Consider the following 10,000-nt stretch of genomic DNA (forward strand, 5'->3'; position numbering starts at 1 on the left):
CGCGGTTTCGTGCCGCCCCGGCAGACGCGGTTTTTTGCGCCGCCCCGGCTGACGCGGTTTTTGCCGCCCCGGCTGACGCAGTTCGGACTTAGCACTTTTCGGCTGTGCCTGGCTGGCGGCCCACTCACTCGATCGCCATGTCTGTTTGCCACAGTTTTCCCGGTGGTGCCGCACCCGGGCTCGCCCCGGCTGACGCAGTTTTCGCGCCGCCCCGGCTGACGCGGTTTCGTGCCGCCCCGGCAGACGCGGTTTTCGCGCCGCCCCGGCTGACGCGGTTTCGTGCCGCCCCGGCAGACGCAGTTCGGACTTAGCACTTTTCGGCTGTGCCTGGCTGGCGGCCCACTCACTCGATCGCCATGTCTGTTTGCCACAGTTTTCCCGGTGGTGCCGCACCCGGGCTCGCCCCGGCTGACGCAGTTTTCGCGCCGCCCCGGCTGACGCGGTTTCGTGCCGCCCCGGCAGACGCGGTTTTCGCGCCGCCCCGGCTGACGCGGTTTCGTGCCGCCCCGGCAGACGCAGTTCGGACTTAGCACTTTTCGGCTGTGCCTGGCTGGCGGCCCACTCACTCGATCGCCATGTCTGTTTGCCACAGTTTTCCCGGTGGTGCCGCACCCGGGCTCGCCCCGGCAGACGCGTTTTTTTTTTTTCTTTCGCCCCGGCTGACGCAGTTTTCGCGCCGCCCCGGCTGACGCGGTTTCGTGCCGCCCCGGCAGACGCGGTTTTTTTGCGCCGCCCCGGCTGACGCGGTTTTTGCCGCCCCGGCTGACGCAGTTCGGACTTGGCACTTTTTGGCTGAGCCTGGCTGGTGGCCCACTCACTCGATCGCCATGTCTGTTAGCCACAGTTTTCCCGGTGGTGCCGCACCCGGGCTCGCCCCGGCTGACGCAGTTTTCGCGCCGCCCCGGCAGACGCGGTTTTCGCGCCGCCCCGGCTGACGCGGTTTTTGCCGCCCCGGCTGACGCAGTTCGGACTTGGCACTTTTTGGGCTGAGCCTGGCTGGCGGCCCACTCACTCGATCGCCATGTCTGTTTGCCACAGTCTTCCCGGTGGTGCCGCACCCGGGCTCGCCCCGGCAGACGCGTTTTTTTTTTCTTTCGCCCCGGCAGACGTGGTTCCCCCCCCCCCCCCCCTTTTCGCTCGCCCCGGCTGACGAGGTTTTCGCGCCGCCCCGGCTGACGCAGTTTTCGCGCCGCCCCGGCTGACGCGGTTTCGTGCCGCCCCGGCTGACGCGGTTTTCGCGCCGCCCCGGCTGACGCGGTTTTTGCGTCGCCCCGGCTGACACGGTTCGGACTTTGCACTTTTCGGCTGTGCCTGGCTGGCGGCCCACTCACTCGATCGCCATGTCTGTTTGCCACAGTTTTCCCGGTGGTGCCGCACCCGGGCTTGCCCCGGCAGACGCGTTTTTTTTTTCTTTTCGCCCCGGCTGACGCAGTTTTCGCCCCGCCCCGGCTGACGCGGTTTCGTGCCGCCCCGGCAGACGCGGTTTTTTGCGCCGCCCCGGCTGACGCGGTTTTTGCCGCCCCGGCTGACGCAGTTCGGACTTTGCACTTTTTGGCTGAGCCTGGCTGGCGGCCCACTCACTCGATCGCCATGTCTGTTTGCCACAGTTTTCCCGGTGGTGCCGCACCCGGGCTCGCCCCGGCAGACGCGTTTTTTTTTTCCTTCGCCCCGGCAGACGTGGTTCCCCCCCCCCCTCCGTCTTTCTTTTTGTTTTTTTTTTTCGCCGCGGCTGAAGTGGATTTTTCGGTGCCTCGACGCCCCGGTAGTCGCGGTTTTTCCGTTTCCGCACGGCCCCGGCTGACGCTGCTCGGTCACAGTCGCCTTTTGTGAGGATTGCAGACTTCTTGAGCGCGGGTGTTTTTTTTTTGTTGTTGTTGTTGTTTTATTACGCATTCGCTCCAGCAGACGCTGTTTAGACTTTTTGTTTCCTCTTTTATCCTGCGACGAGGTGACGAGGTTTATTCGGTGCCCCGCCGCCCCGGCTGAAGTGATTTTTCCTGTCCCGTGCCGCCCCGGCTGACGCGGTTGGGACTTCGCGTTTGTTCGGCCGCCACGGGTTTTGGCGCACTCGCTCGGTTGCTTGTTGTTGCCACTTGTTGCGAACCCAGGTTTCTTGAGCGAGCGCGGGCGTTTTTTCTTCCTTTCTTTCTTTGTTCTATGTGTTAGCGAATCGGCCTTTAATATCACACGAGGACTCACAACCAACAATTTTCAGTTTGAAGTGTAAAAAATCTGCAGGTGTTGACGTAACTGACTTGCCCCGTACCCTTGAGTACATCCATGAAGTTCTCGTAGTACTACTAAATCGCATTATTCCAAGTGGAGAAATTCCCATAAACTTGCAAACCTCTACACGAAAATCGGTGCGCGTGATAAAGTTGAAAATTATCGTCCGATATCAAATGTGCCTTCTATAACACAAATTCTAGGAAAAAAAAAAAAACACTTGTTCGCCGTTTTCTGCGCCGTGACTGGCAGCACTCCGGCGAAGCGAAACGGGGTCGATTCGAGCACGATATCGGCGTCTTTCGACGTGCTCGCCGGCGACCGTCGCACGAGTACGTCGCACGAGCGCGTCTGCCGGGGCGCCGTTTGCGAAGCCGACGCAAAAGTGGGAACCGCCGCTCGGATGATCGCCGCTTTCGGCAGAGTGAGTGTTGGCACTCCGGGGAAGCGAAACAGCGTGAATGCGCCCACGAAATCGGCGTATTTTGAAGTGCCCGCCGGCGACCGTCGCACGAGTACGGTAAACCGCGTCAGCCGGGGCGTAGTTCGGGACGCCGACGAAAAAGTGGGAAGCGCAACTCGGATCTTCGCCGTTTTTGCAGGAGTGAGTGGCGGCCCTCCTGCGAGACCAAGAAGCATCGATTCGTGCACGAATTCGGCGCCTTTCGACGTGATCGCCGGCGACCGTCGCTCGAGTAGGGCAAACCGCGTCTGCCGGGGCGGGCTTCGGGACGCCGATGCGAAAGTGGGAAACGCTGCTCGGATGTTCGCCGTTTTTGGCCGAGTGAGTGCTGGCACTCGGGCGAAGCCAAACGGGGCCGATTACGGCACGATATCGGCGTCTTTCGACGTGCCCGGCGGCGACCGTCGCACGAGTACGGTAAACCGCGTCAGCCCGGGCGGAGTTCGGGACGCCGATGCGAAAGTGGAGAACGCCGCTCGGATCTTCGCCGTTTTTGGAGGAGTGAGTGGCGGCACTCCGGAGAAGCCAAGGAGCGCCAATTAGCGCACGATATCGGCGTCTTTCGACGCGCTCGCCGGCGACCGTCGAACGAGTAGGGCAAACCGCGTCTGCCGGGGCGGGGTTTACGACGCCGACGCAAAAGTGGGAACCGCCGCTCGGATGTTGGCCGTTTTTGGCAGAGTGAGTGCTGGCACACCGGCGACGCGAAAGAGCGCGAAAGCGCCCACGAAAGTGGCGTATTTGGACGTGCTTGACGGCGACCGCTGCAGGAGTACGAAAAACCACGTCAGCCGGGGCGAGCGACCCACGGCGGTCTGGGTGCTTATCGCTGCTATTATAGGGGCACCCCGGCAGACGCAGAAAAAAAAAATTTTTTTTCGACCTTCTTTTTTGCTGGTCGAGCTCGGGTAACCCAGGTCGCAATGGGAGCCGCGCACGAAAGCGGCGTCGCGAGACGCGTTCGCGGTCGCTAGTCGCACGAGCTCGGCAACCGCGTCAGCCGGCGCGGAGTTCGGGATGCCGACGGCTAAGTGGGTACCGCTGCTCGGATGTTCGCCGTTTTTGGCCGAGTGAGTGCTGGCACTCCGGCGAAGCGAAACGGGGCCGATTCGGGCACGATATCGGCGTATTTCGACGTGCTCGCCGGCGACCGTCGCACGAGTACGGCAAAGCGCGTCTGCCGGGGCGAGGTTTGCGATGCCGACGAAAAAGTGGGAAGCGCCGCTCGGATCTTCGCCGTTTTTGCAGGAGTGAGTGGCGGCCCTCCTGCGAGACCAAGAAGCATCGACTCGCGCACGATATCGGTGTCTTTCGACGTGCCCGCCGGCCACCGCCGCACGAGTACGGCAAACCGCGTATGCCGGGGCGGGGTTGGCGACGCCGACGCAAAAGTGGGAACCGCCACTAGGATGTTCGCCGTTTTTGGCAGAGTGAGTGCTGGCACACCGGCGACGCGAAAGAGCGCGAAAGCGCCCACGAAAGTGGCGTATTTGGACGTGCTTGACGGCGACCGCTGCAGGAGTACGAAAAACCACGTCAGCCGGGGCGAGCGACCCACGGCGGTCTGGGTGCTTATCGCTGCTATTATAGGGGCACCCCGGCAGACGCAGAAAAAAAAAATTTTTTTTCGACCTTCTTTTTTGCTGGTCGAGCTCGGGTAACCCAGGTCGCAATGGGAGCCGCGCACGAAAGCGGCGTCGCGAGACGCGTTCGCGGTCGCTAGTCGCACGAGCTCGGCAACCGCGTCAGCCGGCGCGGAGTTCGGGATGCCGACGGCTAAGTGGGTACCGCTGCTCGGATGTTCGCCGTTTTTGGCCGAGTGAGTGCTGGCACTCCGGCGAAGCGAAACGGGGCCGATTCGGGCACGATATCGGCGTATTTCGACGTGCTCGCCGGCGACCGTCGCACGAGTACGGCAAAGCGCGTCTGCCGGGGCGAGGTTTGCGATGCCGACGAAAAAGTGGGAAGCGCCGCTCGGATCTTCGCCGTTTTTGCAGGAGTGAGTGGCGGCCCTCCTGCGAGACCAAGAAGCATCGACTCGCGCACGATATCGGTGTCTTTCGACGTGCCCGCCGGCCACCGCCGCACGAGTACGGCAAACCGCGTATGCCGGGGCGGGGTTGGCGACGCCGACGCAAAAGTGGGAACCGCCACTAGGATGTTCGCCGTTTTTGGCAGAGTGAGTGCTGGCACTCCGGCGAAGCGAAAGAGCGCGAATGCGCCCACGAAAGTGGCGTGTTTGGACGTGCTTGACGACGACCACCGCAGGAAAACGAAAAACCACGTCAGCCGGGGCGAGCGACCCATGGCGGTCTGGGTGCTTATCGCTGCTATTATAGGGGCACCCCGGCAGACGCAAAAAAAAAAAAAAATTTTTTTCGACATTCTTTCTTGCTCGTCGACCTCGGGTGACCCAGGTCGCAGTGGGAGCCGCGCACGAAAGCGGCGTCGCGAGACGGCTTCGCGGTCGCTAGTCGCACGAGCTCGGCAACCGCGTCTGCCGGGGCGGAGTTCGGGACGCCGACGGCTAAGTGGGAACCGCCGCTCGGATGTTCGCCGTTTGTGGCCGAGTGAGTGCTGGCACTCCGGCGAAGCCAAACGGGGCCGATTCCGGCACGATATCGGCGTCTTTCTACGTGCTCGCCGGCGACCGTCGCACGAGTACGGCAAAGTGCGTCTGCCGGGGCGGGGTTTGCGACGCGTACGCAATAGTGAGAACCGTCGCTCGGATGTTCGTCGTCTTTCGCCGAGCCAGTGCTGGCACTCCGGCGAAGCCGAACGGAGCCGATTCGGGCACGATATCGGCGTCTTTCCACGTGCTCGCCGGCGACCGTCGCACGAGTACGGTAAACCGCGTCAGCCGGGGCGGAGTTCGGGACGCCGATGCGAAAGTGGGAAGCGCCGCTCGGATCTTCGCCGTTTTTGGAGGAGTCAGTGGCGGCACTCCGGTGAAGCCAAGGTGCGCCAATTCGCGCACGATATCGGCGTCTTTCGACGTGCCCGCCGGCCACCGTCGCACGAGTACGGCAAACCTCGTCTGCCGGGGCGGGGTTTGCGACGCCGACGCAAAAGTGGGAACCGCCGCTCGGATGTTCGCCGTTTTTGGCAGAGTGAGTGCTGGCACTCCGGCGAAGCGAAAGAGCGTGAATGCGCCCACGAAAGTAGCGTATTTGGACGTGCTTGACGGCGACCGCCGCAGGAGTACGAAAAACCACGTCAGCCAGGGCGAGCGACCCACGGCGGTCTGGGTGCTTATCGCTGCTATTATAGGGGCACCCCGGCAGACGCAGAAAGAAAAAAAAAAAAAATGGGGACATGGCGTGCGTCACCGTGCGGCTTCGCAGCGTTGCCGAAGTCGCCGAGCCCTTCGACTGAGCCGAACGGCGGACAGGGAACGTTGGTCGGCCGTTCTAACCTGTCGGTGCCACGCCGAGACGTCGTTAAGGAAAACCGCGTCGTGGGCCTCTACGACGCCGTCGAGTCGTTGTACGTTTGGTGTCCAGCGTGTCGGCGGCGAGTAGCGGACACGTCGTTCACGACTTCGGTCTTTCGCAGTCGACGCGAACTTGCGGAGAGTCGTGGTGCCTCACGTTTTCGGCAGAAACCGCGGCGGAATTTTCCCGTGCGTGCGCGCACGACCTCGGTGCTGTGCCGTCAGCGTAGTGTTGCACAAACTCGTGGCCTACCCAAGGTGCGGTACGTTTGCGGCCGTATCCTCGGTGGGAATTTCGTGAGTAGGGTCGCAAATTCTACGACCTCGGCGGGTTTGAGAGCGACGTAGACTTGTGGCACGCTCAACGTGCCACACGTTTCGGGGCACACCCGCGGTGAAATTTTCTCGAGTACGCTCGTATTAGTGCCCAAGGAGGTCTGGGTACTTATCGCTGCTATTATGTGGGGGTTCTCGTGAGCGGCGTACGCGAAAGCGACCGGGTGTCTGATATGCGGCGGGCTTCGGCCTCGTCAAGCGTGTCCTCGGGTCTGCTCCAGGGGAATCCACGGCAGTCGTCTGCAGCCTCATCCGCTTGATGCGTTAGGGGCTGGTTGTCGGACGGTGCCGTTTTACCACGATATCGAGGTGTGTTCCGTGTCGTCCTCGGGCGATTCAGATGCGAAAGCGCCGAAGACGCGGGCGTGACCCGTCGTCTGGCGGCTTTGCAGTCTCGGCTCCGTTGCTAGTTCCGGCCGGTCCACCGACAGTGCAGCGGGCTTGGGCAACCCGCACGGCGCGACCGAGTCGATGCAACGAAAAAGAGCGAGCATGAACGTGCTTCTTGCCGCACGGCTCCCACTCGTCTTTCGGGAAGGTTGTGCCGTAGCGAGCTCGAACGCCGTCATCTCGGAGTGCAAAATAAGCGTGTTGGGGAAGGTGGCCTCCGCCGCACACAGACTGCGTCCGGCCCGCCGAAGGCGAGGACGGACGCGCAGTCGAACGATTACCTGGTTGATCCTGCCAGTAATCATATGCTTGTCTCAAAGATTAAGCCATGCATGTCTAAGTACATGCCGAAATAAGGCGAAACCGCGAATGGCTCATTAAATCAGTTATGGTTCCTTAGATCGTTTCTTCCTACTTGGATAACTGTGGCAATTCTAGAGCTAATACATGCAGTGAGCCTGGAGCCCTTTGGGTAACGGGTGCTTTTATTAGACCAAGATCGATCGGGTTTCGGCCCGTATTGTGTGGTGACTCTGGATAACTTTGTGCTGATCGCATGGCCACGAGCCGGCGACGTTTCTTTCAAGTGTCTGCCTTATCAACTTTCGATGGTAGGTTACTTGCTTACCATGGTTGTTACGGGTAACGGAGAATCAGGGTTCGATTCCGGAGAGGGAGCCTGAGAAACGGCTACCACATCCAAGGAAGGCAGCAGGCGCGCAAATTACCCACTCCCGGCACGGGGAGGTAGTGACGAAAAATAACAATACGGGACTCTTTTGAGGCCCCGTAATTGAAATGAGTACACTCTAAATCCTTTAACGAGGATCAATTGGAGGGCAAGTCTGGTGCCAGCAGCCGCGGTAATTCCAGCTCCAATAGCGTATACTAAAGCTGCTGCGGTTAAAAAGCTCGTAGTTGGATCTCAGTTCCAGACGAGTAGTGCATCTACCCGATGCGACGGCTCGGACTGAACATCATGCCGGTTCTTTCTTGGTGCACTTCATTGTGTGCCTCGAGATGGCCGGTGCTTTTACTTTGAAAAAATTAGAGTGCTCAACGCAGGCGAGTCGCCTGAATAAACTTGCATGGAATAATAGAACAAGACCTCGTTTCTGTTCTGTTGGTTTTTGGAATACGAGGTAATGATTAAGAGGGACGGACGGGGGCATTCGTATTGCGGCGCTAGAGGTGAAATTCTTGGACCGTCGCAAGACGAACTACTGCGAAAGCATTTGCCAAGAATGTTTTCATTGATCAAGAACGAAAGTCAGAGGTTCGAAGGCGATCAGATACCGCCCTAGTTCTGACCATAAACGATGCCAACCAGCGATCCGCCTGAGTTACTCAAATGACTCGGCGGGCAGCTTCCGGGAAACCAAAGTATTTGGGTTCCGGGGGAAGTATGGTTGCAAAGCTGAAACTTAAAGGAATTGACGGAAGGGCACCACCAGGAGTGGAGCCTGCGGCTTAATTTGACTCAACACGGGAAAACTTACCCGGCCCGGACACTGGGAGGATTGACAGATTGAGAGCTCTTTCTTGATTCGGTGGATGGTGGTGCATGGCCGTTCTTAGTTGGTGGAGCGATTTGTCTGGTTAATTCCGATAACGAACGAGACTCTAGCCTATTAAATAGGTGCGGGGTTCCCAGCACCTTACAACCTTCTTAGAGGGACAAGCGGCTCCTAGCCGCACGAAACAGAGCAATAACAGGTCTGTGATGCCCTTAGATGTCCGGGGCCGCACGCGCGCTACACTGAAGGAAGCAGCGTGTCTTTATCCCTGTCTGAAAAGACTGGGTAACCCGTGGAACTTCTTTCGTGATTGGGATAGGGGCTTGCAATTGTTCCCCTTGAACGAGGAATTCCCAGTAAGCGCGAGTCATAAGCTCGCGTTGATTACGTCCCTGCCCTTTGTACACACCGCCCGTCGCTACTACCGATTGAATGATTTAGTGAGGTCTTCGGACCGATGTCCGGCGCGGCCTTTCGGTTGCGCCGGTCTGTTGGAAAGATGACCAAACTTGATCATTTAGAGGAAGTAAAAGTCGTAACAAGGTTTCCGTAGGTGAACCTGCGGAAGGATCATTAACGGATTGTGAAGGGTGAGCGCCTCAGCTGCGTCTGCGCCCGACACTTTCTGCCGCTGACCCCGTTTGGACGCGGGGTCGGCTTTTCCCCACGGGGCTGCCTGAATGTGGAGCGGCACCCCGTGACAAATTGTTGCGCCCAGCGGACGCCAACACCGCGACCTTGGACGGTCGGCCAGGTGGCGGACGCGGGTACAAACGGCGCAACGCACTCATAGGTCGGCTTTCGACCCGCCACTGCACCGTGGCTCGAAGCGCTCGAAATGCGCGACCCGACCGCTGCGGGACCGCCTAGTACTGTAAACAGGAGCGGCGGAGCGCGAACGGCGAGTCGTGGTTACGTCGGTAGAAGGCGAGGCTGCGCGTTCCCGAAACGCCAGCCGAGTGCCCTCCCGACCGTTCGAGCGTGCAAGAACGAGACCCGACAATCGCGCGGCGACTGCCAAGTACGAGAGGAACGGCACAAGCGTCGGCGGTCGGTCAAGGAACTGGCGATGTGACGGGTCCGCTGTGCACCAGTGCATACCGTCCCGCCGTCCGCGGCAAGCGCCTCCGCGTCCTCGGGTGACGGAGGCTGCCGGTCGGTTCTTGCAGGCGAGGGATCTCGCTGGCACCGGTTCGCGTTGACGCGCGGCCGGTCATGGCACGGCGATGCGACGGCCGAGGTGCGCAGTACTCGATGGAGGAACCGCACGCTCCGATGACCGTCCCGCCCTCCGCGGCGTATGCGTACCGACCGTAATGGTTGCAGCAGCGCCGGCCGGCTTTTGAATTCGCCACACGAAACACGGTGCGAGATCGCGGTTAGGGGAGCGTCGACGTTGCCAGGCGTTTTGCTTGCTGCCGAGGGAAAGGCGGCACGGCCACGTCGCGCTCGTCGCGATTAGCGGGTCTGCGCGCTTTGGGAAGGTGCCGCAACGACTTGCCGAAAGAGGAAGCACGGAAGAACGAGGGACTTGGACGTCCCGACAATTGAACGCACTTGCGGCCAGGCCCTTGCTGGCTTCGTTCTTCCGCCTCGAGTAGGCTCGTACGCGGCTCCGGCGCCGAAAGTGGTCCT

The 10,000-nt window shown here is 60.5% G+C and overlaps 1 non-coding gene across 1 annotated transcript; it reads left to right on the forward strand.

Annotated features, from left to right (window-relative positions):
- Positions 1-7,126: 7,126 nt before the first annotated feature.
- On the forward strand, positions 7,127-8,941 carry LOC142792066 (small subunit ribosomal RNA). The gene has a single exon (XR_012890623.1). It is a non-coding gene; the product is annotated as a small subunit ribosomal RNA (ribosomal RNA).
- The last annotated feature ends 1,059 nt before the right edge of the window (positions 8,942-10,000 follow it).

Source organism: Rhipicephalus microplus, unplaced genomic scaffold, assembly GCF_043290135.1.
Source record: "Rhipicephalus microplus isolate Deutch F79 unplaced genomic scaffold, USDA_Rmic scaffold_202, whole genome shotgun sequence".
NCBI lineage: Eukaryota > Metazoa > Arthropoda > Arachnida > Ixodida > Ixodidae > Rhipicephalus > Rhipicephalus microplus.